Source organism: Rhinolophus sinicus, linkage group LG01 (assembly GCF_036562045.2).
Source record: "Rhinolophus sinicus isolate RSC01 linkage group LG01, ASM3656204v1, whole genome shotgun sequence".
Taxonomy (NCBI): Eukaryota; Metazoa; Chordata; class Mammalia; order Chiroptera; family Rhinolophidae; genus Rhinolophus; species Rhinolophus sinicus.
Window position 1 is genome coordinate 25,627,858 of NC_133751.1, and position 6,247 is coordinate 25,634,104.

Consider the following 6,247-nt stretch of genomic DNA (forward strand, 5'->3'; position numbering starts at 1 on the left):
TTAAGATTTCTATCCCATGAGAGAGATGTACAATCAAAAATACTGTATTTTAAAGTCATGTGAAACAATTTTTTCTTTGTAGTTATGCCACCGACTTGATATACTGTTAGGTTTATTTGTTTTAAATTGGGGGTATGACTTGATATTTTTTTTTGTCTTTTTAATTTATAAGATACTTACATGATTTCAAAAATGAAAACTATAAAACAAGATATACTCAAAGACATCTAACCTCCATGTGTTTCAATATTTTGACACACAACCTCCTCTCTTTCAATATTTTAATATAAGCAGGTATCTGTGCAGTTTGGTACAGCTTCCCCTTTCCTTACACAAAAGGTAGCATACATTGTTCTGTACCTGGCTTTTTTCACTTAACACTTTGACCTGGAGATGACATCACATCAGTATATATGTAGAGACCTCCTTTATTTCTTTTTACAGCTGCATAAGTACCGTCTTTTGATAACCACAGTTTATTCAGTCCCGTTAAATGTCTCCTATTACTGGACATTTGGCTTGTTTCCAGGTTTTTTCTATAACAAATTATGCCATAATGAATAGAATTGTGCATATGCCATTTTGTATTTTTACCAGAGTAACTATGGAAATTACAATATTCTTAGAAGAGGGATAGCTGAGTCAGAAGTTAAATACATGTATAATTTTGGTAGATACTGACTGGTAGATGTTTGGTAGATACAAACATCCCTAAACATGTTGTATCATTTTAAATTCCTAAAGATCATGTATGAGAGTGCTTATTTACCCACAACCTTACCAACACATATATTGTCAAAGGTGTTCATTTTTTCCCATCTGATAGGTGAGCAATTATTCTTCAGTGCAGTTTTAATTACACTTCTTTTGTTATGAGCAAGAGGTTAAAGGCCAAGTTTACACTTACATTTTGTTTTCTGGAAACTATCTCTTCTTATCTCTAGCTCATGGTTTTCTATACTTTTTTGGGGGGGACAAAAAAATGAATGTATTTTAATTTACCAAACTTTTCCCTATTACTTATGCATTTTTACTCACAGTTAGGAACATTTTTCCTGCTCCCGGGTTATAGAGAAATTCATGTATGCCTTCTTACAGTTCTTATTTGTACCAGAATTTTAAACAAGTTCCTGAAGAGATTCTTATGCACACCAAAGCATCAGTTTACAAACCCAAGTTTATAAAGTGATGTCAAACATTGCAGTTATTTACATGAGAAACATTTGATAATCTCTCAGTTTCATGCTTTTCTTAATTCTTCTCAATGATGTCAATCTGAAGTCTTCTTGCCTGCATGGTGAAATGTTTCATTAGTAACACATGAAAGACTATTTCTGGGCTAATGTATGCTCTTTATGAATAAACATATTTCATTACAAAAAAACTTTACCTTTCTAAAAGAAAACAACGTAAACCATGATGATACAGCCCACAATCCAGCCGACCAAGAGAAGAACGGGGACTAGAAGTTGTGAGGATGTGGACTCTGTTTAAAAACACACAAAAGAAAACAGATTAGGTACGTTATTTTGGCATTAAATCTTCTGAATCCAGAGAGTAAGAAGAATCTGGCAATATCAGGGGTGGGGAAATACATTCTCTAGTCAGACCCATCCATGATTATTATTTTCTTTTCTACAAAGTACAGGTGACTCAGCTGGGTGTTTGGAATAGACCTGTGGTCAAACCATAGGTCTTCCTTTTACATTTATATGCTGCTGGGCAATTCTGAGCTTGAGCTTCCCTGTTGGTAAAATGTGGATAATGAAACTTGTGATATACCGGGGGTGCCAAAACAATGTATACAAGTGGACACTTTGTTCAGCGTTGTTCAAGCAGTGGTTCACGTAATCAGAAGTGTCTGGACGCTAATGGTAACCACTTTGAGCACCTCTTGTAATTGCAGAAGTCAAACGTGACTTGTATTCATCTTTTGTTATTGTTATATGTTGAGTATTACAATTTTAATACAGTTTTCCTTTCTTAACGTGTATACCTTTTTTTGGCACCCTCTGTGTATCTCCTGGAGTTGTTGTGAGGATCAAATGATATCACGAATGTGCAAAGGCTTTATAAACTCTAACCATCGTCTGTGTGTTTAGTGTAGACAGAACACAGTCATGCAGGTGTTCAGTAACACAGACAGCAGCTGTTTACATAGAAACAATTGAAAATGACTCTGACGTAATTCCTACTAAACGAAATGATAATCATAACACAGGGAAAAGTATTGAAGATTGTTCTTGGCCTTGATGGCTCACTTTAATGATAGCTAACTTTAATCTTAAATGTCAGAGGTAAAAGAAAGCATTCCATTTTATATAATCATTCTCAACTAGAGAAAAGAGTTTCTATTTTTTAACATGTTCAATATAGCAACCAATACTGATCCAACACACACACATACACACAAGACATTAGCATACTGATTCCCCCTGTGGCTCTTATATGTACCCTCACCTGTAAAAAAAAATTTATAAAAGTATCATTTTTTAATATTCATTGCATCTCAATCTTATTCTTTCAAATACACACACATCACACAAAAGGATTCAAAAGCAGCACAGAAAGGCATAACAGAAAATCAATATCCCTGCATTAAGGACTTACATATATACTTCTTTTAAGATTTTTATTAAAATATAGTCAACATATAATATTATATGAGTTTCAGGGGTACACCATAGTTGCTCAACATTTATATAGTTAAAGAAGTGATCAGCATGATAAGTCCAGCAACCATCTGACACTGTACCATGTTATCACAATATTACTGACTACATTCCCTATGCTGTACATTACAGCCCCAGGACTTACTTGTTTTATACCTGGAAATTTGAACCTCTTATTTCCCTTCACTTTTTCCCCCTATTTAATTTTTCAATTACAGTTGATATTCAGTATTATTTGATATTAATTACAGGGGTACAGCATAGTGGTTAGACATTTGTATAATTTAAGAAGAGATCCCCCTGACTAGTCTAGTACCCACCTGGCACCATACATAGTTATTACCATATTATTGGCTATATTCCCTGTGCTTTACTTTACATCCTTGTGACTATTTTGTAACTACCAATTTGCACTAGGACTCAGATATATTCTTAATTGAAAAGCACAATTAGATCTTATGCTATTAACTAACAAAGAGAATACATAGTTTTAGCAATTGCAGTTTTATTACAATTTTTATCACTTTATAATGTGGTGGAGTTTTTTTTAATACTACTAAAATAAAACCGTATGGAAACAAGACACTTCTAAAATTAGAAGACACTCTTATAAAAGTAAACTTTCTGAAGTTAAAATGAATTTTAGTAGTTTAAATCTATTTTCCAAAAATGTTGGCATCTCTCTTAACTCTCACAAATTCATCAGGCTTTCCTTGCTTCTCAATCTCACTGTGACCTTGAACAAAACATTAACCACTAAATGAAAAAACTTCTCTTTACCTGCTATGCTGTATTGCTTTAAGGATAAAGCAAACATTCAATATACCCTTTACTCTCATTTGGATGAAAGCCTCTTTGTGAATTGAGGTGCCAGTAGAGATGAATTACATAACAGTAATTATTTTTGAGTTGTTCATATATGTGACTTAGTATTTTTCCCAATTTCAAAGTACTTGAAAATTAATATTGATATTTTAATTGGGCATTTATAAATATTTTATATGAGCATATTTTAATACAATTCTAAAATTTACATATCATAAAGCCTTAGAATAATACATCTCATTATTATTCCTTGTAAAACAATACAATTGATTGTAAATTTTAACATTCAAAGTATACTTGCATTTGTATTCTTTTAATACTAATATTTTGTTTTACCATAATCTGGAGCATTGTTTTGAAACAGGACTATAGAGACACACAATATACTTTGCATATGTCACTTACATTAATAGCACACATAAGCATAAAACCTCTTTTTAAATATGAAGAGTCATTTCAAAATGCTTCTTCCTGTGTCCAGCCCTGAGCATGCCTGAGCAGTCACACCTAGAAGTATTAAGGGCACTGTGCTCTGGAACAGGACGGTCCAAGGTCAAAGCTGGTGCCACCACTCTCTACTGTGTGATCACAGGCAAGTTAAGAAATTTTGCTATGCCTCAGTTCCCTGATCTGTAAAGCAGGGATGATGACAATACTGCGTACCTCATGAGATTGTTGTCAGGATTAAAAACAACAATTCCTGTAGGCATTTAAAACCTGTTTCTTGGATGCAGTATTCAGCCCATTTTGTCACATTAGAGTCAATCACTTCTCTTAAATACAACAATAAAAATTAAAAACCAGGAAAAAAAAGAAATGCAGATGCAAAGCATATTGGAGATGGCTAAGCCCTTTTTATGTATTTCATTTTAGAGTCAGAAAACAGACTCAGAGGTTGAGGGACTTCCCCAAACTCACATGGCTATTCGTAGCAGATCTGACACAGAATTCAAATGTCCTTAATTCTGGTTCAGCATGCCACTATATCTCAAATCTAATACCTCAAATCTAGTACAACTCTGGAAAAGAACTGACTTCTAACTCATCTTACAAAACCAGAGTGGACAAATTCAGCTCTTTTGTTTGTTTGATCCTTTCAAAATTGTTCATAATGTATAAACATGGGCCATAAGTTGCAAATCTATGCACATTTTGTGGTCATACAAACATATATGGTTAATGCACCTTTAGCAGAAATACCACATTCTTCAGAATAATTGAGAAACACCAAATACTGGGAAACATAAACTAAACCAGGGGGTCTGGGCCTTTTTTGCCAGGAGAGTTTGGTGCCTTAAATCTTACCTTTTTCAGCCATTCTTCCTATTGCTGGGTGGGTTGTTCAGGGCCAGGATTACCTCTTGTTATTGTTCTCCAGCGTCTCTTTGAACTTTAAATAGAGAGATATCTGAAGAGAGTGGCAGCTGCCCCTCTCCTGGCTGCCAATTGTCTGCAGGGTGATGTAAGGCATTGAAAAGAGAGCTCCTCTGGCTTTTCTTAACTTGTTATGATGGAGGAAACAAGGAGTAGCATGACCTAAACAATTAAATAGGCTGAGTTATCCTAACCCAGAGATATGCAGATTTTTTATTCACCCATGCCTTCAGACTACAAAAAGAAAATGTTCAGTGAAGAGGTATACAGAGGAAAAACGGCATTGCAATTAGACAAGTTCTATCAGGGAGGGAAGGTGATCTATTGTAAGAAAGGACTTCGATGTTAGAGAGACCTGCCTTCAAATTCCAAATGTTCTGTAATGAAGGCCAAGTTGCTTAAGCTGGGCATTTGCTTCTTCAATTTTAAAATGAGCATAGCAATACCTACCTATGGAAGAACTGTCATAAAGATGAAATGAAAATGCTATGTGAAATATAGACAGTTCTTTATTATGTCACAGGATGCAAAAGATAAATTAAATGGTGGCCCTTCCTATGAACCATTCTAAAAGCAGAAAATTTTTATATAAATGTACTAGAAACTAAAACAAACCAAAAAAAAGGGCTGTGGTATTGCCTAGAATTTTCAGCGAGCAGTCATAAATTTGTTGTTTTTATTAGCAATGTATAGAAATAGGACATTTCATTTTTCAAAGTCCAACCTGGTTTATGTAACATGACCTAGACTATGCTCTAGATTCTCACTGGAATAACTTTAATTTTCAGGTCTGGATGGAAAAGTTTTGCAAAATGATTTTGTGACCAACATCCCCAAAAATCCAACATGAGATTAAGGGTATCCTCATTTATAAGACAAGATTTGCTGATCAAATCCTCCTCCACAGAGATCCAAGAGTGATGTTTCCTGCCAATGACCATACCTCATCACTGATCAAAATCTACCAATGGTTCTCCAATCTGTTAGACTAAAAATCTGAACTCCTTGTTAAGACACCTTAAAAGACTCATCTCTCTACTTTCCCACTTGCCATGATGCTTCAGCCCCACTGAACTCCTTGCTGTTATATGAATTCAGGACGCTACCACCCACACAGGCAAGGAGAACATTTGATTTTCTACCTCAAGTCATATATCTATAGAGTGTGTTGTCAACCATCTGGTAAGTTTATCGCATATTTATGTCATTTAAGCCAAGTTTTTTCTCTCTCTCTCTTCGATTTAATATTGAAAAAAAATGCCTGGCTATACCAGGTAAGAAGACGGGCTATGTACTATCTATGTAACAAAATTCCTGGTAAAATTGGGTACTGTTTTTCAATATTAAATAATTGTATATTGAACAAAGGTTAACTG

General features: G+C 34.5%; 1 long non-coding RNA gene across 1 annotated transcript; it reads right to left on the reverse strand.

Moving 5' to 3' along the window:
• Positions 1-1,159: 1,159 nt before the first annotated feature.
• LOC109447499 (sarcoplasmic/endoplasmic reticulum calcium ATPase regulator DWORF) lies at positions 1,160-4,948 on the reverse strand. Its single transcript, XR_002137367.2, has 3 exons — positions 4,803-4,948; positions 1,391-1,486; positions 1,160-1,290 (listed from the first exon to the last, which is right to left on the reverse strand). It is a non-coding gene; the product is annotated as a sarcoplasmic/endoplasmic reticulum calcium ATPase regulator DWORF (long non-coding RNA).
• Between the last annotated feature and the right edge of the window lie 1,299 nt (positions 4,949-6,247).